The sequence below is a fragment of the Bradysia coprophila genome (assembly GCF_014529535.1).
Source record: "Bradysia coprophila strain Holo2 chromosome X unlocalized genomic scaffold, BU_Bcop_v1 contig_128, whole genome shotgun sequence".
NCBI lineage: Eukaryota > Metazoa > Arthropoda > Insecta > Diptera > Sciaridae > Bradysia > Bradysia coprophila.
Window position 1 is genome coordinate 1,305,243 of NW_023503295.1, and position 24,790 is coordinate 1,330,032.

Sequence of the window (24,790 nt, forward strand, 5' to 3'; positions counted from 1 at the left end):
AATTTACATACAAAATGCCATACACCAACTGTAATGCAGTGCATATAATGCACCGCATCTATGAAAAGATTTATTGTAAATATTGACTGCAAAGACAATTTTCTCAGACATATCTCCAGCAAATAAAAAATTTAATGCAACGAAGATCGATTTATTATAAGAAAATATTTGCTGAAATTGCAGCCGACGACTCAAGCATTTTCCTTCGCATATATATAAAAATTTTAAAACCAAGAGTTTTGTCGAAAAACAAATAATAATATTTGTTCAGGGATGGAAAATGATTTTTCTTGGAGAAAAATTCGTTTTCGGGAGGGCGATTATTTGAAATGAATCTTATGTTACGCTGTTTCGTTGATGTTCTTGTTATTTACATTCTCTTCATTCCTTGGTATTTATTTATTTTTCTCGCTGGCTGGAATGAAAGCGGTTATAAATATCGTGTGACTGTTGCTTCGGCTGGTTGGAGTTTTAGCGTGAAAACGTTTTGTTAACAATAGAGAGGGAAGTGCTCACGAGACGAAAGTAAAATGTGGTCGACTAAAGGCTGAACTTGGTAAAAAATCGAATGACTCTCAGTTACCGCTCCATTTCATTCCATTCCCAATCTACACACAATACAATGCCGATCCCAAAAATTGAGTTCATGATCATTAGAGCGCTCTTCTCCACGGAAATCTTTAGTAAAAGGTGAAAGATTTATTCGATATCTGAAGAGAAGCAAGAGTTCACCTATTCGTATCATCCGAATCATACTGCCCTTATGGGTCCCGTAACAGTCGACAGCAGCAACTATTCCTTTCCGATTGATTATTTCTTTTTTGGTGAATAAAAGAGTGCGCAAAAAATAGAGAATATTACACAAAATATATGCAGATTGAATCAAAATATTTTGAGAAATTATTTTTCAAATATTTACGTCTCTTGCATCGATCTATCCCCGAATGTTATACAATATTCCCGAGTTTGTTTGAGGGGATTATTACCACAGCCAGCGCAACATCTAAGATAATAAACTGCGATAAGATAATATCGTTCAAACGATGAATTTAACTGTATACGTGTGGTATTTCATAGGGACGGGGGTTCGGTATACAGTTCACCAAGTTCTGCCATTTTCTCATCGGCACCCACATCATTGTTGCAAAGACACTCATACGCCACACATATAACATATCCATAAATCTTCTTAAATTGTTGTAATATGGACGTGAACAAAACAAAATTGATTTTAAATTGGAAATTTTGCGGTTGAAAACCAGTCAAGAGGGTTGTCTTCAGCATTACAGCGTCTCGGCAACAAGGAAATTTATATACTGAACGAGTTATTGTACAGTTTATCTTGTGCCTACACATATGACTAGGATATAAAGATCAATGATGATCGAAGTTACTATCCGAATCCAATGTATTCGATTATTATGTTTGGGTTAGTACTTTTTATGGCTGGATGGAACATCAAGCACAGTTTTTCGTTTTTCCAAAAATTTATTTAGAAAATTGTGTGTGTCATAAACATTGTTTCTGTCAGTGGAATATTAATAGAAAGAATGTCTTCGGAATTTATTGTCAGTTAAAATCAAGTCTTTCGAATTTACTAAAATGGATATTTTTGTGGGGAAAGATAGACATTTTCGATTTACACACGGCGTGTAGAAAATATTTATTCAGATGTTTTGTCGAATCCTTCAATCAATTGCATGCGAAGAAATTTATATTCCATAAGATTTTCATGGTAAAGTATGCCGTTACTGCAGCTTTAGTAATACATTAAAAAATATACCGAAAGGGAGACGAAGGGAAATTCCTACTAGAGCGATTTGGAATTGGAATTACCTATTTCTTCCAGAGGTGAGCACAACGTTAATCCATGCGTGCATGTTGTGTTTTGCCGTTTCTTTTCCACGAAATGAAAACATCGATTCATCATATTATTTTCGAAAACATAAAGAAAGTGACAGTTCGCGCCTCTCAGAATACCGACAAAACGCCATTTTCACAACGCTTCATAGTGGACAAAATAAGGATTTTTGCATCGCTATCATGAAAAATGGTTTTCTCAACTCAGTGCCGACATGTTCAATAGTCGCTGCCTTCATTAAGAAAGACGTTTTATGTGTAAATATTTTTTTAGGCACACGATTTGTGTTGTCTGCGGCCTCCAAAGGAAATCTACACATCTAGTGCCCAAAGAGTTTTTCGATAAATTTCACTAAATTTTCCCTGTTTCCTCTAAACGTTATTTAGGGCTGTGTCGAACTATTTTTTAAGCGTAAAATTAACTCAAAATACGTTTTTACTTTCAGTGCAGGGTTTTGTAGGTTTTGTATGTTCCCATCTTTTTTTTCGTTCCACATGGATTCCATGATGTATCAGTAGCAGCTCAATTTTCATTTCTTCCATCACATATTAGTGAGTGACTGCAACTAAAAGCTAGTGGAACTGCGACTAGTGACTGCTAATGAACAAATAAAACTGCAGATCAATAAGCACGTAAACATTTTGTTTGAGTTTAGAAACAACAGACTCAGCGGAATCAGTATCTGTTTTTTGAGTGCTTTTATAAAATTGCTGAGATCTTCCAAAAATTTGCTAAAAGTTTTAGAAAATTCTGGAAAGTGAATAGTTGTCTTTGAAATCAGAGTAGTTGGACAGCAGAGCCTAATATTTGGGAATTAATTCTCTAAATTCCATAAATTCCCTAAAATTCTCAAAAATTCCCAAAAATTCCCTAAATTCCCTAAAATTCCCAAAAATTCCCTAAATTTCCAAAATTCCCAAAAATTCCTAAAAAAAAAAACAACAAATATTTTAGAACATATTGAATATAATATATTCAGTAAATTGAGATTAAGCGACATATCTCCAAAACTGGAGGTGATGGTGATAGGGGAACAAGTGGTCTCCGATTTTAAGGAGTGATAGATTCGTCTTCAATTCTAGAGAATCGTATCTTTCATTTTTTTCGAACATTTTTTTAAATTTTCGGTTAAAGTGTTCAAAGGTGAAAGCATGTCAGAGGGTACCAAAACCCCTTTTGCGGCTATAACTCAAAAATAATTATTTTAAGAGCAGTCTACACTCCGACCTTCTATGAAAAACATTTCCGATGATAACTTCTTATTAGAATATTTTTTGAAAAAAGTGGTTTCATCGTTTGGTGCCACAACATATAAAGTTTCGATAGCCACCAGAATAAACCGCGAGCCTTTTTTATTAAAAGTTTAGTTTTGTTATAAAAACTATTTATATTTTTTTATAGAAATTAATTAAAAAAATCACTGCCATGATGAACTCACGTACGGAAACTCTAAAGAATCGAAATGGGATATTAGGTATCTGTCAGCTGATAGCAATATTTTGTTTGTTAGTGTTGGTTTTTTGGTTAACTCGTTGATCACAATTCAAACAAACTGTCAACAAATAAAACATCCCAATTTGTTAAGTCACGAAATTGTTTTTTTTTCAAGCGCGAGATTTTTTGAAAATTGGAGCGGCTTTTTAAACTGAAATTAAGAATTTCAAATTCCACTTTTCCAATATCAATATACATTTTCAGTGTGTTTTTGATGTGTTCATTGAAATAAAAATAATATGGACTAACGCTCGCGGTTTATTGTCAAAATTGATGCAGTCTACGCCGAGAAAACTCAAAAGTCCAAAAAATATCACAAAAACACAAATTTTAGGAGTTTTGAGTTTTTTCTCAGTACACTACATCAATCTGGACAATTCCAGTGGCTATCGAAACCTTATATGTTCTGGCACCAAACGATGGGGCCACTTTGTTCAAAAATAATTTGAATAAAAAGTTATCATCAAAAATGTATTTCATAGGGGGTCGGAGTGTAGATTGCTCTTAAATTATTGTAGTGTTGTACTAATGTCGGCTTTGGAGAGACCTACAAGTAGAGTATACGCCCTGGCTGGTGCGAGACCATCGACGAGAATTATATCCTTCAGAGCATTCTCAAAAGTTCACTAAAATTCCAAAAAAAAATCCCTATTTTTTTTATGCTTGTTCATAGTTTTTAAAGGTTTCTGAACTTTTCCTGCTCTTTTACGAGCATTTAATTATAAAAATGCAAAGAAAAGACAATTTTTGGGAATTTTAGTGAATTTTTGGGAATTAATTCCCAAAATTCCCAAAAATTCCCAAAAATTCCCTAAGTTCCCAAAAATTCCCTAAATTCCCAAAAATTCACTAAAATTCCCTAAATTCCCAAAAATTCTCAAAAACGATTCCCAAATATTAGGCTCTGTTGGACAGCTAACAAAATATAATTGGCATACATTGAATTGTGTTTGTGATTTTGAAACAGCATCAACGTTTCCCGCGACTCCAGTGAAACTGCAGTTTAATTAAAATTCGGTATGAAAGTGGAGACGATAATATCGATATTTATTGCGTTACTCGTCCTATTATTCATCAAACATCGGCAGAACCTGCAGGGATATAAACGTGAAATTCGTCATATTTTCTGTGTTGGGAATTGTTGTGATTTGTAATTGATTCCACAAAATTTCGTTGTTCAAATGAAAATCTAGATCTTTATTTTCAAACTTCTAGTTAGGCACACGCTCGCAACAAGAACAAAAGACTAAAATAAATAATTAGATTTTCGTTTGTCAAGCATATGACAAGTATTATAATCGGGTCTATTACTTCCATCGATCAAAGTATTTTTAATCTGTTGATCTTGTACTTCAATTTTTTTAACAGAAGAATAGCCGTATGTGACAGGTTAAGTAATTTTTGTGTGGGATCATTTACAAACCACAACAATTCCCAACACAGAAAACATGTCGAATTACACCTTTTTTCCCCTGTACCTAATATTTTTGCAATAATCTTTGAATTCGACTTATGACTTGAAACGAAATTTAATCAACTTTGTTTCACTGTTCCTAGCAAATATTAATTTTAACTAGAAATGGTGTCAGTGCTGCTTTCTCTACAGAGGATATGAATAAACTGAGGAAAAAGCTAAATTCAAAAGCTTTCTGGAAATATCACAAAAAACTAAATGGTAGTACTTGACGGTACTGAACTAAGTGAATTTTACGATAATAATGATGCCATCGATTACGAATCTACAATTACCAATTTTCTGTGGTATCTACTATTTATAAATTAGCCGGCTTAGTCTTCCTTATCACCGGTGAGCAACATTTTCATCTATAATCAGACGGCGGACGTTATTTTTAAATTTTATTTTGGAAAAACATTTTCATCTTATTTATTGAATGAAAGCTTGAACGAATTGAAACGTGCCATCTTACAGAAATTTAACGAAACAACATTCCCGAGAACTGTGGTTGAAAGTTTCTTCTTCGAAAATTCGAATACGGTGACCACTCCATCTAGTGACACACTTGCACTTCATGCAAGAAAAGGGCTAATATCAACGAACATTGTTTAACGAAACTGGAAAGCGGTTGTGTACTTGGATGAAAGCATACATTTTGTGTTGCCGATTTATCTTTTATTTTTAACAAACCACAACTATTCCCAACACAGAAAACATGTCGAATTTCACCTTTTTTCTGCTTTGAATTGGACTTATGTTATTTGATAAGACTATTTCCATGCATCAGAAATTTAAGCAAGAATTTAAGAGTTGAAGGCAAGTAATTGTAATTGGGTTTGAGGGAAGAGTCATTTACACAAACGGTTTATTTGGCATATTATTATCAGAAACTTTTCATAAGGTAGTATCCCTGCTAAAGTATATTGGCGATGAAAATTTAACTTTAGCGTAAAATTGTGTAAAGTTTATCGCTTGACTTAGTAACGAGACTCGGTGCCGGTTAATTGAAAAGTTAAATTTATCAGCGTAGATAAACTTTGCAGCAATAAAATTTATGATACTTAGCGGTCTACCGATTTACTTATGGTCAACGTTATAACCTATCACTTACGGCTATTCATCTGTTATCGATGACCACGACAAAAATAATGACAATCTCTGGTTATAGACAATTGTACTTTATATAATAAAATGCATGTTAAAAAATTGAAGTACAAGATTTGATCAATAGAAGTAATAGACCCGATAATAATATTGGTCATATGCTTGCCATCAGGTTAAAGGAATCGTCTACCAAAGAATAACCATACCCAATAGTGACCTTATAAAAACGGAAAGCCTGTGAGTATTTAATCATTAGATCTACTACTTCTTTTGTTTGAGGTATAGCAGCGAGCTTATTAAATTTAACAAAAAAAAGTTCTGTTAATTAAAGGTACAACAGCTGAAACACATAAAAATATTTATCGAAAATAGGCGAAATTATTTTTTTCTAGAAGTATTGGCGGAGCAACAGATATTTTACATATACCAGATATAGAGGTAATGGCAGTGTTACTGGTTTCGAAAAGACAATAACAGTAGAGCCAGTAAAGTTACCAGCCCACAGAGTACACGAATTCATAGAAGTTTTTTTTTTTTTAATTCAAAGGAAATCGTTCCCGAAATTAAGGAAATTTCAGAGATTTTCTTTGGAAATTGAAGAGATCGACTTCCTAAAAATTGTAGCCCCTCCAGCATAGCTTCTAACAACGATAATACCTACTACATGCACATATGAAGTACGTTTGAAGTAGATACCTTCAAAGTCAAAACACAGCTTCCGCTAAAATGACTTTGTGAGCAAACATATTACTTTAAATATTTGCTTAAAATGATTTCAAAGAATTCTATCAAGCGAAATTCATAACTTTGATATGTTCAGGACCATTTCCCATGGAAGTGCTTATAAACTTCAAACTCCCTCGTGGAAAATTATTTTTCCTCTTCCAAGTGTAACGAAACATTATAAAATATGAAATTGTATGCCGTCGTTCGTCACTGTTGAGTATTGACGCGGAATAGACGTACATAAAACACTTTCCGTATTTTTAGTATTTTGAACCAAATAAATAAAAAGGAATAGAAGAACCGAACCAACAACAAACAAAGATGAATTTGCGTTTTACATAGTTTTCGTCGTATCCCGTCAGAGAGTGAAATATATATTTCAAAAAGTTTCTATCATGTATTGCAAAGCGAATTTTCCAGAGTAGATACGGGTATATATAAGGCTTTTTGCACATAGGTAATAATACAAAAATCATATAAAATATACATGAAAATGTTCTGTGGCGTATATACATAGGAACGTATCTATCTATACCAACATGTACAGCTAGGAAAATTTCAATTTTCCAAAACATTTTGTCGTCAAGTTTCTTTCTTCTTCTTTTTTTGCCAGATCTATATCACTATACGGCTACGTATAATATGTAACTACGTTACCATACACGTATGTATATCTATATATACAATGCACAATTGCGCGATACAACCGAACGAACGTTCCATATATTCGTCTCATTCTAATAAATTCATCACTGTTTTAACGTTGTTTATTGCACCATCCAACATAATAATAGTAAACTGGTCGAAGGCGTTAACCGTCGAACTCCTCCCATTCGATGTATAAATTTTGTCGACGATCCAACGAGACGATTCATGTGCCAGCCATATTGACTGAAGACTAACCAATAGTGAATTTTCGACCCGAAACCAGTTGTCGTTTTGCGGTCTCTGCTCGGTGGCTTGGGATATAATTGAAATTTTTCTTATTTATGATGAGAAAGCATTGGTTTTCGCTGCATATTTTATTTACTTTTTACCCGAAATACATAAAGAGAGTGATGAATTTCAAATTTTAATTCACTTGATTAATTCATAGTTAATGCTAGAATGTAACAATCAATTTAAAATGCAACATTAAAAAAGAAAAGAAATATGAAAAACAACAACAAGGACGAAAAATCTGAAACCAAGTCATATTCCCTTCAGGTTATTAAAACTGTAAGTGGTTTGGTTGGTTCAAAGAAAAGTTGGTTAATTGCACCGAATATGAATGTTCGTTTATCATCAGAACAAAAAACAAATTTTTTGGTTCTCTCAAAGAGACTGTAAAAGGTCGGGAACATGTTTTATTTGCGTATGGGGGTCGGGGGGGGGGGGGGGAGGGGGGGGGGAATTTTCCATTTAAAATTTGCATACACACTAAACTAAAGTTTTCTCTAAATGGATGTGTGATTTACCATATGACCGCAGGTACACTTTAACGAACTGATTCATTTGCACAACCCCGGCCGTATTCATGTCAAATTTAATTAAATTTTCTAGTCTGCATGTAAATTGTGTAACCGAACTTTTAAGCTCCTACTTCTCACTCTATATATTTTCTGTCACACAGAAAATGGAATGTTTTAGGTAATTTACAAGTCAAACAGATATAGTTTTGTTTCCTACACCGACGAAATATGCATAACATTTTATTAGTGACACTGACAATTTTGCTGCCATCATCAGTGGAAAGCATTCATATCGAACGTTCTGTAGAAAATTCTCTTTCCCGAAGCTATCGCTTTAAATACTATTTTTAGAATCACAATGGTAACTGTTGAGTGCTTTCGATCAATTTATAAACTTGAGTCAATGTCGGTTGTTAAGATTTTGAGCTATGGACATGGAAATAGAGTTGGCTGACACTTAGCCGGTTAAATTACAATAAACTAAGTTTCAGAAGGGAATTCTGAAGAAATCGTTTATGGAAATCTGAGTAGCGAAATTGGCTGTTGGCTCAGGTACACCCGAAAGGAGGAACGCGTTTTGGTTTTTCCTGATTGGTCTGAGCATTTGTGTAAAATTTAATCTTTCACTTACATTGGTTTTGGTTGTTCCTTTCCCATCATAAATCTCCTAAGATACTCATTAGTTAGGTGGACGACAAAAACAGTAGGACCTTGAATTTTCATGGATTCAACGCAGATTTTGTAGTATAAAAGTTTCAACCGGTCAAATTCAGGCTAACTGTTGGGAATAATATGGACCAAACGACTGTGACAGAATTTGTTTTTATGTCAATTGACAGACGATAAAGGAAATAGAAATTTTATGTTCAATGTCTTGTAAAAACGCAAGGAAGACGGTCGAATTACCAATAAACCAGAGAGATGCTAATTTGACGACTGGGTCGTTTCGAACTGGGTCGTTTCAACGGATAGAGGGAATATGTCGAATGATTTTAAAATTGGTTGAGAGAAAATGTATTGAATTCTCTCTCAAAAACCCAACTGTCATTTGACATATTCCCTCTATCCGTCGAAACGACCCACTCGTTATATTAGCATCTCTCTGCAATCAACTAAATTTTGTGTAAAATGAATTGTTCGTCGTTTTATAATTCGAATCTGCAGTAATCGACGTCGACATTAATGGTCCTTCGAGCCGGATGGATTAACGTATTAACGGATTTACAACCCAAAAAACGAGAAATTGGTGAAGAATAGCTGAAATTCGCGAAAATTGGACTACGTCAAATTTGGTGTGTTACCTGTTGCTCAAAAGATCATCGAACAAATTGTTACCATCATCTGATCTAGGGAATCAATTGCATTGTTGGTTTTAAGCGAGACCATTTTCCATTGATGGATGTTCGTGATTTTAACTAAAAGCAGTTGTCAGGTTCGCACAATTGAGGTTATGTCGTAATGGATGCGGTGTGATCCGGTGTCGATGATCATTGTTCAATATGGTTATTTCATCATCTGTGTGCAGAGTGAATCGTAAAAATTGAACAAATTGCTTAATCATCGTGCCTCACATCAACGCTCAATTTATCGCTTGGAAACATTGTCAACGGTTTTCGACGAGAATTCGCCAGTGGCAGCGTTAAAGTCGAATTTAGAGTTGCTGGAAGATTATTGGATCAAGTTCCAATCCGTACAGCTGAACATTGCAGACAAAACAGCTTTGGGAGAACGATACGATAACAAACGTCTTCAAGTCAAAGCACATTTATCAAGCCTCTTCGATCAAGAGGCTATGGCGTGTGAAAGTGCAGAAACTTTACGATTGTTGTTACGAACGACGCAAAACTGTTTGCGCTCGTTGAATTCGTTGGGTGGATCAACAGATACTTGCGATTGGTTATTGGTTCATCTAACAACTTCAAAATTGGATCCGAAGACAAGACGTTATTGGGAGCTTATGTTCGAAGGAAGTGCCAACATGGCAAGAATTGATAGCAGCGCTTGAAATTCGCTGTAACTCTCTCGAATCTGAGGAGAGCAATTGACGGTCATTGTTCATTTCAATTTGTTGAACCATTGATGGTTCAAGGTGAAGAGTATGTTGGGAATAATATGGACAAAACGACTGGGACAGAATTTGTTTTTATGTCAATTGACAGACGATAAAGGAAATAGAAATTTTATGTTCAATGTCTTGTAATAACGCAAGGAAGACGGTTGAATTACCAATATACTGAATTTTGTGTAAAATGAATTGTTCGTCGTTTTATAATTCGAACCTGCAGTAATCGACGTCGACACTAACCAAAGTCAGTAAATGCCAATCGCTTGGCAGATACAAAAAAAATGTGGAATTTTGTAGAATTTCACCCTGTAACAGCCATACAACCATCAATAAAATAAAACTTCGATGTATCATTAGAGCTGTAGTTCAATTGAAGTTCACGTTCATTGAAGGCAAAGCGAAACCTTTAGCAAAGCGCATTCAGTTTATTCTAAAGCTACATCAAGTTGAACTATCGAACCAATTATTTATTTTGTCCAAATTGTTATGAAGACGACCCATAAACTTCAGATATGACACTCAGTCTGTCGTGTCGTCGACAAATGAAGGAACAGAAATGCCAAACATTTTTAATTTTTCGTGGGAAAAATAGAAATTCTAAAAATCATTTAGACACAAATTAGAAACATAAGCTCTGCGCCGGATTTAGATCGGCTTTCAGATATAGCGATCGCAAATCTATGTCGCTCTAGTAACTTGATTGGTCACTAGAACTAAATTGTTTTTTTTTCAAAATATTTTTATTGAACAAGTTTCTATGTCGATGTTGTAGAGCAGACCATACAGCGTTTGAGTAGAGATTATCTTTTAACTAAATCAAATTTAAAGCTTACAGTACCTTTGCATTCGCTTTTTCATGCGTGATGAATTTCCAATAACAGACTCCATAATTTCACAACGGTTCCACTAAATAAATATGGCGAGTGGAACTATATGTTTAATGTCGATAACTAGTCATCCGTTGCTAATGTCAGTGTCTATTTTCATCAAAGTCTGTCTACATCCCAATTGCGATTCCCATTTATAATCGCAAATATTACACGAACAGTTTTGACTGTTCACTGTTCTCAAATTACTCGAAAAACATGCCCTGCCTATTCCATCAAACATTTTACATTCAAAATTTACAATCAATGCAATATCATTGGAAATGCGACGATTAAAAACTTACAAATTTTACATGCTGTTGTTTCACCATTTCGTCAGTCATGTGTATCATAAACATCGTTCCATTTCATCACCTACGAACATACACACTCACACAGTGAGTCTGTCCCTTTTAAATTTATAATATGATTTCGTTATTTATGTGCAACACATCAAATCAACCATAAATCATGTTTCACATGTTAAATTTGAATAGGAACCATAAAGTTATGTTAGCCGAACTGATTATTATTTGCATGATAATTGTGTGTACGCTTTCAACCTGGGTGCATGTGATACTTTTCGGTTTCGTTTCTGGTCCACCAACGGTCCGTGTTATCATGGATACGATTTTTTTGTTGTCACTTTGTGTCCTACTCTGTGACAATGTTTTAAAGATCTCCTTCTCATGTCAACGTCAGTTTGTTTTGTAATTGCTTCTATGTTTTAATGTCTTTTATGTGTAGCTACGTCTTGTCCAGATATATTGTTTTTTGGGAGAAGAAAATCTGTTATCGACAGCAATGACACCTGCTTGAAGTAGATGCAAAAGTAGTTGCAAAATTTTTAAAATGACTTTTTTTTGCAACTACTTCAAGAGACCGGAAGCCACCTGAAGTAGATGCAATTTTTTTTTTTGCAACACTTTTACTTCAAAAGGCTAGCAACGACGACAAGATAAGCGATGTCCTCTAATGTTAAAACTAATGAAGTACAAGATTTTGCATCACTCACTATGCGCGACAATGAATCCCAGTTACTCTAGATTAAGATGATTTGATACGTTTGGAGATGATTCTTGGAAAGTTACATGAATCAAATCATCTCCTAACATCCATAAACATGTGGGTACCATTGACAATCATTGGACTGACAGATGAAGTAACAGATTTATTAGAAGCTTGGATTTATAATGGTTTTATAAATGTTTTTGAGTTTGATTCGCGCCGTGTTTCGCTTGTTTAAAAGAAGTGGTTTAAAATAAATTTCATTTTGCTTATGATTCGCTAAACTGTTACATGCAAAAAGGTATGACTACCTATCGAGGTTGGTCATCTCTTTGCCGCTGTCGACATGGTTTTGATGAAATGTAGTATTTTTGAACAGCACTATTATGTGCAAAGCATCCATTTGTAAGCCATTTCATCAGATCAAAACAGAAACCTTTTGCTCCCTGCTTCATGGCAAGTGGAGTTTGGCCTGTTGGAGGTTTGATGCTTAGCATCTCTGTCTTCCATAACGTCTTATTGACTTAGTTTGGAAGACCGAATCAACAACATAGAAATGCCTTTTGTTTTTCGAAGTAGAGCTGAACAAATCCGCCCATTTATTTTTGTGAATTTGCTGGTGGCGGGACATTTCCACACCGTCAATATCGTCAGGAACGATATTATCGTTTTTTTGGACGATACTATCGTCTAAAAAACGATACTATCGTCTAAAAAACGATAATATCGATAGTTTTTTGAACGATAATATCGTTTTTTAGACGATAGTATCATCAAAAAAACGATATTATCGTTTAAAAACGTTATTATCGTTTTTTTAAACGATAATATCGTCAAGAAAACGATAATATCGTCCTGAAAATATTTTAAAATTTATAATTTTAGACGATATTATCGTCATGGATGAAATTTTTTTGGACGATACTATCGTCTAAAAAACGATAATATCGTTCCTGACGATATTGACCGTGTAGTTATGTCGCCTCATCGAATTTGCTCAGCAGCGTATGTTTCACATACTCATCCGAGCATGTGTTTTTGAGGTTTTATATCGATACCATGGCCCTTTCGTAAAGGAGTAATAAATATGGGAAATTGTCCCAGGTCCGAGGGACAAATGATTAATCTAGCCACAAAGATCCGTTTTAAAATTTACTCAACTTCATCATCATATTCATTAACTGTAAAAAATAGATTTTAGTCTACCTCGCTTTAAATCAAATTTCAAAATTTAATCCAATAACTCCCATTGCCATTCAGCTCGCGCTCACAATAATCAACTCAATTATATCGTTCCAACCAATAACAAATTACTGAATTCGCGAAATGGTTTTTATACCAAAAAGGTCAAACATCAATCAAATTCAATCGTAAATTATCCACACTCTTTTGGCAATTCTTAAACAGCATGGCGCCTCAATATTAATTTTACTTTAAAGAATTTGTGTTCAGGCAATTAACTTATTCGATATCGTATAGACGGACACACTTCAATCAAAATATAAATTTTTTCTGCGTACTTTGGAAACGTGATATGAATTCACAGCTAACAGAAAGGGATTTAATGTTCATCCATAATTTTAATTTTAAAGAAAAGGAAGGAAAGAAAAATTACCGTAAAAAAACTCACCGAAAATATTTCAATAATAATTCGGTTTTCGAATAAATGGAGATGATAATTTAAAGTGTCTTTATATTTCCTTTAATAACAAATAAATTATTTTTATCATAACCACCTTCACTATATTCAAACACCGCGTGTTATTCATCAGTTCACCTGCTTCATATTTTTCATAATTTATGGTCCGACACAAAATTTATCGCCTTTATCATCCCCTCCCCTACCAATCAATTAAAGAAAATTGTAAAACAAATTTATGAATGAACCAGTCACTTAGTATAATAACTTGTCATAGAAGTTGTGCGGTCACCAATATAGAGACGAGATGTCACATTTCATAGTGCCTTTTATGCGAGAAATATATTTATTTTCTAGAAAATGTTAATGGTCTGGTTTCAGAAAGTCGATAAAATCGATTCAATTTTGTGGACAATGGAAAGGACTGCCATGAAATGTCTAAACGATTTTTATGTCATTACGTAGAAAAGAAATGATTTCCTGTCTTTTATACCATGTATCTAACACCAAAAATAGAGCAGGTAAAGACAAATCTAATCAAATGTGTTGTCTCTGCACTAATATGTGTCACAAAAAGGGAGTACATGGTAATGTCAACCAATAAATATGCAAATAATTTAGCACCACAGGTGATTGGCAACTTAATACATCATCCACCGTTTTAGTCAGGAGACTGGCTACAAGTAGTGCGAAAACTTGTAAAATTTCCTTCCATATGGCCATTGTATGATGATTTTGTAACCAACATCAACAGAAGTCCTAGATTTACTAATGCTACTACAGACCTGAAAAATTCAATTGTAAACTTTTTAGAAGATTACAGTCCCACGAATGAAACCATTCCATCGACGCACCTCAAGCAAACGTACTTTTAATGACAACTGTCAAATAGAGCACTATTCTGTACAGTAGGGCGTATCGAATTTTTAGAATTTTAAGGGCCGCGATAGCCTGTGTGCGGAAAACGTAGATCATTGAAAACTAATTCCAGGCATACGGTTGATGGATCCGAAGGTGCCCGGGAAGAAGTCCCCCCGGACGACTTTAACTTTCAAATGGTCATAACTCGGAAAGTTAAGAGTATTTTTGAAAAAAATGTTCTAGCAGGATGTAGAGCGTTAAAAACTCTACAAAACTGCCAAAGAAACCGATGGTCCAAAAGGTGTGTCTGTCGAGGTTTTCTAACATCTTCGACATTTTCGTTTTTGACTTTTATTTCCTGAGAGACAAATTATTAAGTTTAGCTTTTGGCATGAGGTTGTAGAGGAGGTCGAGTACTACCAGTACACTAGGCATTGTCCCGGTCGGCGATCCATCCGAAACCACTTTTTCAACATTAATGAATGAACTTTTTAAGTGTACCCACGTCGCCCACGAAGCCAGTGCAGACACTGTAACCGGTGTTGCTGAGTCGAGGTAACCTTGGCCAGTAAGTGCACATAATATTCCATAACAGTAGCTGAACTCTTTTACAAAATATTTGGGATCTCGATGTAGCACATTATATTGACACGGTATACCACGAAGTTCAACCTTTTGTAAAAATATCGAAAAATGTGTATTTGCAACGAAATCGACTTCTTACTACTGTTCGTGGGTCAAATAACTAATTAAAACGATTATTTGTTGTTTTTCTCACAAATTTCACTTTCTCAGATTTTGTAGTACAAAATGTGCTACACCGAATTCTTAAATATTTTGTAAAAGAGTTCAGCTACTGTTATGGAATATTATGTGCACTTACTGGCCAAGGTTACCTCGACTCAGCAACACCGGTTACAGTGTCTGCACTGGCTTCGTGGGCGACGTGGGTACACTTAAAAAGTTCATTCATTAATGTTGAAAAAGTGGTTTCGGATGGATCGCCGACCGGGACAATGCCTAGTGTACTGGTAGTACTCGACCTCCTCTACAACCTCATGCCAAAAGCTAAACTTAATAATTTGTCTCTCAGGAAATAAAAGTCAAAAACCAAAATGTCGAAATTTCGATGTTAGAAAACCTCGACAGACACACCTTTTGGACCATCGGTTTCTTTGGCAGTTTTGTAGAGTTTTTAACGCTCTACATCCTGCTAGAACATTGTTTTCAGAAATACTCTTAACTTTCCGAGTTATGACCATTTGAAAGTTAAAGTCGTCCGGTGGGACTTCTTCCCGGGCACCTTCGGATCCATCAACCGTATGCCTGGAATTAGTTTTCAATGATCTACGTTTTCCGCACATAGGCTATCGCGGCCCTTAAAATTCTCAAAATTCGATACGCCCTACTGTACAGTGCTAAAATTTGTTCGATAGTTTCAGTACTATTTTTAGAGAACCACTTATGTTGGATCGATTGCAGTGTAAATAAATTATTTTTGCACAAATTTTTACATCATAAGGACGCAAAAGTTAGCGAAGCCAAGATCAGTAACCACGCTTAACAGTGACTGTTCATTTTTCGTTCGAGTTTAGTTCAATATTGTGCATACTGAGTGTCTCGAAAAAATGCTTCATTGAACAAACACACCTGCCACTCAGACTCTTCTAGGGCAGTTAAACGACAGAAAGTATTTTGTATAAGAAACTTGAAGGAAATTCAACGTTAGTGGTGGAACCGCCTTTAGACTTTCAGGTTCTGTCAGTCAGGGTCTACTGAAGTAAAATATTCTTCCAATTTCATGTGAACAAAAAAAAAAATCGAATGAAGGTTGAAGTTAATTGGTAACCGGACTAATTATTTCACACGACCATCTCGTCAATGAATGGCTACACATTTTACCAGCAAACCATATGAATTCATACCAATTCAGAAATGTAATCGTTTATTATAATGTTCGACTGGAAAACCTTCAATGAATGTTTGTAACGTCTGAAATATAGTTACACAGAATTCCTTCTGGGGGAATGAAACAGCACAAAAAAAACAACAACAAACAAACAGCATTCGATCATTCATAACCGTGTGGTGTAGTGAAAAATAATGAATGATCGCTCATAAATTCACGTATACGTATACAACGTCCATTGTCAATGAAAATGAATGAAAATTATTTATTAATCAACATTGATGAATGATCCTCTAAAATGTAAAGTAAATATAGTAAAAATCAACATTACAACGATTATTTATTCGAAAAAGAAGATAATATATAGATAAACAATGGGTGAGATAATCTCTGGCTACTGGCGTTAGATGCGCGTCAGTTTGTTTACGGCTACAGAAATTACTTGTTAATGAATGATTTTGCTTAATTTGTATTGGATAGAGAGCATATATAACTATATACACTATGAAAAACTAATTAAACATCACGATCGGAAATTTCTGCTGTTCATTGGGTATTGTATATAAACGTCTGATGGGTATATTATGTGTATGGTATGTAGATAGATAGATAGATAGATAGATATATACCGAAACGTTTAAAAAGAAAAGGTTCAATGAATATATTTGAGGCATATGTTTATAATAACATGGTGTAGAAAAAGCAAAAGGCAGTTGCCGCCTTCTTTTGTCACGGAATAAAATCAAATAAAAAAAAAACTAACCAGAGGTATTTCTATTCAGAGACATATTCTCATTTCGAAATATTACTACTACTGTATGCACCGAGAGTGTGTGTATAATGCAATGGGTTATGACTGATATGTATGTGGAATATATAGATATATACGCAACTCTAAGAAAATTTATTATTTTGACATTTAGACGAAAGAGTCGCGCATACACACAGCACACACAGCATATAGATATATAATAATCGTTATATGGCTAACCATTATTGATAAATTTATGATTTATTTTGTGTTATTCATTAAAGGTATTTTAATAGTCAAACGGAAATGCCTTTACAGTTGGTTCATAATATTAGAAATTCGGTTTTTTTTTTCTCTCTATTTATGTGTTGAACTTCCAAAATAAGTATAAAACATTTATCCAGCGAAGTATCAACCGAGTGAAAAAAAAAACATTCTTTTCATCACACAGAAGAAGAAAAAAAAACAAATTCATGGCCCATAATATAGAAAAGGTATTTTTGATATGGAACTAAAGAGGAAAAAATGTACATAAAAAATGTGTGTTTTGTTCACGATCAAACAGAATATTTCGGTCAAAAATATTAAAATTTGAAATTTATTTATAATTTATGCAAATTGTTAAATATGGTTTTTGGTTTATACCATCTATACTACACAACATACGCGGACAATTTCAATACAATAAAATTCAACAACAACGAAAAAAAAAAATCGAAATGAAAAATAAAAATTATTAAATTCCAGAAGCCTTTTAATAATCGACCTTTAATGTGGCGATAAATTAAAATGTTATAGTCTCGCGCCTTTGTAAAAGGATTGTGAAAATGAAGAATCAAGAATCTGTTCAAAAGGATTGCATACCTGTTTCGTCTTCTAGACTTTTTCTCTCTTATATTCTGCGTAACAAAAATTACATTTTATACATTTGGCTTAAAAAAAAAGAACTCGAATGTTATCTACCTACACTGTCAATGACATTTACAATAGAATTAGCAGTCTATGATAATTTTACGCAAATCCTAAAAGTCCGGATGCCAACAAGTAATCGAACAGGGCGAGACCTTCAGAATGTTAATGATTATCAGAATTGGTAACCGAAATACTGAAGTAAGAACCTCGCTAAAACTGACGTTGTTGTTTGGGTAGTAATTGGCATACACTGAATCTGGATTTTCATTTCTTGGACGACATTTATGTGAAAACAATTTCTCTTCCACGAGAGTTTGAATAACAAAAGGAAAATATTTCTCTGGACACAGAGTTACAGGAAGTGCTTGTGCTGTTTTTCTTACGATCAATTCTTCTTTTTCTTGGGATCAATTCCTTTTTTTTTCCTTTATAACAGTACCGTAGTTCGAACTCAATCCCGGGGCAAAGATTCATAATGTACAGAGAGGCTTAGGAGTCACTACTCGAAGATAGACTGAGCACTAGTTCATTCACACCATGATGAATGAAACTTTACCAGTTGGATTTTTCCACTATTCATAAATAATAAGCGACTCCCATGCCCTGCCTCAATCTTTAGGTGTCCTAATACTCACACTAGTGCCATAGTTTTAAAATTAAAGATGAGAAAGAAAATTGAAGACAATCAGTCGCACAACCGGGGAAAAGAGAGAAGTTAAGGATGTGCCTGAACGAGAAAAGTGAAGGTAAAGTCTAAGAGCACTACGATAGAAGAAGTACAGGAAATGTCAGCGAAATTTAGACAGAAATTTGCTTGATATGTTGCTCATCTGGTCCGCTCATCAAAAAACAAATCTGTTCATAGGACTTTGTTCGGTTTTACCATTACTACGCGCGAGTGTGTAACTATTTCGCCCATACGAACAAGCAAAGCAATACCGAAGTATAAGCACTTTTCCACATAATGAGTGTGATCAGTTGGAGTAGGTGATGACATGGTTTAAAGAATGATGACTCAAAAGAATTTCTTTAAAAAATACTTGTTGAAAATTTCAACTTCAAATCATTCATAAAATTCATGATGGATCAGAGACCAAAACACAGCAAATTTCTCAAATTTCGCAAATATGTTAACGACAACGACGAGACGACAAAAATAAGCGAAATGAACTGGCGAAAATGTGTCCTTAAATAACAATGGCAAGAATGTTAGAAGGAATGAAGTAAAAGATTTTGGTTTAGTTAAAATGAATTTGATCAAATGAAGTAGTAGACTCTGTAAATAATTGTACGAGTTATATGCTTGATATATGTGTGATGTTCAATAGCTTTTCTATACATTTTGTCAACATTTTGTTTGGTTATGTTGTCTGTGGATGAAGTTTGGCTTTTCGATAATTTTGTCTTCAATTGACAAGAATTTCTTATTTATAATTGGGAATTGTTTGCAATATACTTTAGACGTATTTTTATTGATTCTTTTTAGAGCTTATTATAGAGTATATATGTACTGAATGACTGAAAGAAATAAAAAAAAATCGAACATAAAAACAATTTCTGAAGCTTGTTAAAATTCGAAAAGTCAAAACATTGTCATCGCAATTTTTTTTTTGATCCCCATATTCCACCCACCAAGGTTTTATTAGAAGGCAGGTAATATGTGCAGACTTTGTGTCCAAAATAGTCAATAGAGAGGTAGAGGTAAAAACAATTCTTTTCGAAATAATAATATTTCCAGTTTTTGTGTCAACCAACCTTAACACCAAAAAAATACCACACCCAGTCACGACATGTCACATCAACTTGACAAGTTTATGACAATTGAATAGCAATCGAGCCTATTCCATTACCAATATAATATTTATATAGAGAGAGAATAATATTCGAAAATCAAAATAATAATTTTTTTTTTATTATTAGACGTTACACATTTCTGTTTCATAGATTCCAAATGACAAACATAAATAAATAGATGTATAGATGGTATACACAACAAAATAACACAGTGGAACATAGTCAAAAATAACACATTCAATGGGGCAGTAGAAAAAAAATTTATTTGTTTGTTGAAAGATTTGACAAAGAGAAATTTAAGCCCAGGAGTGACAATTGGCGTGTATACATTATGTTTATAAATGCTATAGATGTATTGATTTGAAGGAATCGAGCAAAAAAAGAAAGAAATATATTAATTTTTAGAATGTTAGGTATAGAATTGCAAAATTACTTTTTACTATCCTAAGGGCCTAGACGTATATATAGATATGTACATGTATAGAAGCTGTTGTCAAACCATCGACTTACAAAGAGATTGACAGTCTGTTTATTTATATACAACGACTGAAGAGAACAATTAAAATTTTCGATCGATTTTATTATATTCTGGAAATGGGACCAAAATATGAAAACATTCTTTTTAATAACAAAAAAAAATGTTTACAACAATTCGTTGACTGTTGAAAAACTATTCGAATGGCTAATTATGACCACGGGATGAAAATTATGTTACACATTTCTAAGACGAATCAACACAAAGCTCAATTGTAGCGTAATTTTGTGCGCAAAAATAATATATTTCCGATGATACAATCGTATATCCATGTCCTTTCTGGAAAAAGTGGGACCATTGTTTTGTGTCAAGAAGAGTTAACTTTCAGTAAAAATATTGTGGTGATGCAGCATACCATGAGAAAGCTAAGAATTTGTCCCAATTTTCATCAAAAATATATCATTTTTTCGCACAAATTTTGGCTACAATTCAGCGTTGTGCCGATTCGTCTTAAGGCCCGTCATTGGGAAATGACAGGACAGTTTACCGAAAATGTATGGAAAATTTTATCACAAAAATTCACCGAAACGAGCCATCAGAACAGTCGGAGCGTTTGCTGCGACTGAGCCCCGTACAAACCCGTATATCTATTGCGTACGTGACCCTAGTGCGTCTGCACCCTACTTTGACCGTAAGCCTATGCGCCGGTTAAAGTAGTTAAAGTAAAATTATTATGTAATGTGTACATCTTAGAAATTGCGCATAGCGCAATTACGAAGCCCCGTACGACGTTCCTTTCAAACAAAACAAAAATTTCAAATAGCCCTAAAATTTTAATTTATTGAGTATAAATACACATAGGGCCTAGTATCGGCCTCAGTCCGAGGATCCAATTTTTTTTCAACTACATTCTATTCGGCCTTTGATTACCTTCAAAATAAAACAAAAAATACTAAAAACGGATGAAATTTGCTCGAGTTATATGTAAAATACACATAGGGCCCTAGTAGCGGCCTTAGTCCGAGGACCCAAATTTAATTTTTTTTTCAACAACATTCTATTCGGCCTTTGATTACCTTCCAAATGAAACAAAAATTACGAAAAACGGATGAAATTTACTCGAGTTGTATGTAAAATACGCATAGGGCCCTAGTAGCGGCCTTAGTCCGAGGACCCAAATTTAATTTTTTTTCAACAACATTCTATTCGGCCTTTGATTACCTTCCAAATGAAACAAAAATTACGAAAAACGGATGAAATTTGCTCGAGTTATATGTAAAATACACTAGGGCCCTAGTAGCGGCCTTAGTCCGAGGACCCAAATTTAATTTTTTTTCAACAACATTCTATTCGGCCTTTGATTACCTTCCAAATGAAACAAAAATTACGAAAAACGGATGAAATTTACTTGAGTTCTATGTAAAATACACATAGGGCCCTATTAGCTTTTCACTTCTAAGGCCCTAACTCACGGTCCACTCACCCGATTTTAAAAAACTTTTTTTTCCTGGATTGGTATTGACAATACCTATCATTTGCCGTGTCATTTACATTTCCATCGTTTATTTTGCCATAAATATCACCAAAAGACCTTAAATCACTTAGGTGGCCCTAACTCACGAAGGGCCGACCCGAATATGCCCATCTTCGAACTTAGCCTCACTATTTTGACTATCTTTCAGGGAAAAAAAAATCGGATTTGATTTACTCAAGATATCGACGTGACGGACAGACGGACAGACGGACAGACGGCCCAAATTTTTATTGCAGATTCGTCATCTATAAACATAGGCAAACACTTTGCCCTTACCGTCTGCTTCGAATTCCATCAATTACACACGGCATCGTAATCCTATAAGCCCCTTCGTACTTCGTACGGGGCTAAAAATTCAAAGAAACTCACATCTTATGCTTTCCATTGTATTCGTGCACCGTCTCTTTATGTCCCCAAGGCATATTTGAACACTAAACACTTTTTACTCGATGAAAAAACAAAAAGTTTTTTTTTCTTTTCTCGCGACAAAAACACAGAAAATATTTCGACACAATTGTGACACTCCGCTATTATAAGTACTAGAATGAATGTTTGCTGTGTTCACTTCGGCGGTAAAATATTTTCATTCAAAAAAGTGTCCGACCCTTCAACGATGGTAGACATTTATTAAAATTGTAACCTCTCCCACTTCTTTAGTAAGCTAACAAGACTTCGCTGAGTCTAATTATGCCAACTCTTTGAATAAAAATATCGGCTGAGATCGAATAATCCTCCGATGGGCTTTAACAAATCTCCGATGAACTCTAATAATTCTCCGCTGAGCTTTGACAAACCTCTAATGAGCTCTAATAATTCTCCGCTAGGCTTCAGTAAGAGTCCGTCAGACCTTAGCACGTTGTAGTAAGGCAATGAAGCTAAACGAACACTCAATAAGCATCAGCGGATACCTAATAATTGTTGCTATGATTTAATAAGACTCCACTTAGCTTTGGCAGATCTCCGCTGAGTGTCCGATTAGCTCCATTAAGCCTTCCTGAAACTTCCTTAGGCCTAACGGACACTTCCTGAAGCCTAGCGGAGAATTATTAGAGCTCAGCGGAGGTTTGTTAAAGCTCAGCGAAGAATTATTAGAGCTCAGCGGAGAATTATTCGACCTCAGCTGATATTTTTATTCAAAGAGGTGGCATAATTAGACTTCGCGAAGTCTTCTTAGCTTACTAAAGAGAAACGAACATTTATTTACGCTCAGTTCAGTCTTACGAGAGGCTAAATTTTTAATAAATGCTCTCACTCGTTGAAAGAATGTCCGCTGAGCTCTCGTAAAGCTTTGAAAAATGGTCGATGAGCATTATTAAATGTACACGCTACCCTTTGTCAACTGTTTCATGATTTTTTTATAATTTGTCCGACACTTTTTTGAATGAAGCTATTTTACCGCCGAAGTGAACACAGCAAACATTCATTCCAGTACTTATAGTAGCGGAGTGTCACAGTTGTGTCGAAATTATTTCTGTGTTTTTATCGCGACAAAACAAAAAAAAAAACTTTTTGTTTTTGCATCGAGTAAAAAGTGTTTAGTGTTCAAATTGGCCTTGACGACCTAAAGAGACTATGCCCGAATACAATGGAAAGTATCAGAGGTGAGCTTCTTTGAATTTTTTCGGTGAATTTTTGTGATAAATTTTTGCATACATTTTCGGGAAACTGTCCTGTCATTTCCCAATGACGGGCCTTAATGTTAACATTAAGGCGACATGAAAAATTGAAATTTATAAATAAATTTTTTTTTGTGCGCATCCAAGCGAGATTTGAACCCGAGACCACTTGCGTGTGAAGCAAGTGTTCTACGATCTGAATAATTGTGGCAAGTGTTGATTCCCGTGAAGTATCGCCAAAGTCGAATCGCCAAAAAAAAATGTTGGCGTTTCTTCACATTTTGTCGTTTCTTCACACTTTGGCGATTTTTTTTGGCGATTTAATTTTTTCTTGGCGATTTGACTTTGGCGATACTTCACGGGAATCAAGTGTTGATATACCGCTAAATCTGGTCAGAATGAAATGTGCAATATCTAATGCTTCGCACAAGAGACATTGATTTGTTCTAAGTTTTTATTGACAGTCGCAGCGACGATCGTGATTTTAGATAGAATAATTTCTAACTTCATTTGTCACTTACAACATTTTCGTCATCAAAACTAGAACGTGTGTTCAATTTTTCCAGTGTGTTATACGCAACGATACGAAATTGACGTTCACTTTCGTTTGTTCTCTGGCAATTTAATTAAAGAAATTTTAGGTAATTCCTTGCATTTGGTGCTCTTTGTTAGAAGCTACAGTAATTTTTGCTACACATAGCGACGCGAAAGAGACCTTAATTTAATTATATTTGTTTTGTTCTTCTGTCAAGTACATTACCAGAAAAATAGGTCTTCTTCTCTTCGCTATGTGTTGCTACTGTCAAGTTTATGAAAGACGAGCTTAGTGAGGAAAGCTTTTGTTGGAGCTTTGGCGTAAATGTGAGAAAATCGGTGTTCTAATCAATGCAGACGATATTCTGAATTCTGAGGTAACGTAAAAAATTCTGTGAAACGTTGCAGTCAGTTGAGAAATGAGTTACTCGATATGATCAAGTGGGAGCGAACGGTTTTCCAAACTCCTGTCGCGCAGCAAATATTGGTCCAATTGAAAAACTAATTACTGTTCCGGACTCCTGAGGTCATTTGCTATACACTAACACTTTATTTGACTAAAATCCTCCGAGAAGAATTTGACAATTTTTCTCTTGATATTACTAACGCTGGATCTGACAGACTGGCATAGCGACACGTTTTTGTATTGATAACGTAAAAGAATAGTAGACGATAAAAAATGACTGCCATAGTACCGTTCCAGATGCTGTTCCAGCTGTAGAGCCCCCGGAAAG

The 24,790-nt window shown here is 34.6% G+C and overlaps 1 non-coding gene across 1 annotated transcript; it reads right to left on the reverse strand.

The window, feature by feature from the left end:
* Positions 1 to 606: 606 nt before the first annotated feature.
* On the reverse strand, positions 607 to 728 carry LOC119067834. The gene has a single exon (XR_005086052.1). It is a non-coding gene; the product is annotated as a U5 spliceosomal RNA (small nuclear RNA).
* Between the last annotated feature and the right edge of the window lie 24,062 nt (positions 729 to 24,790).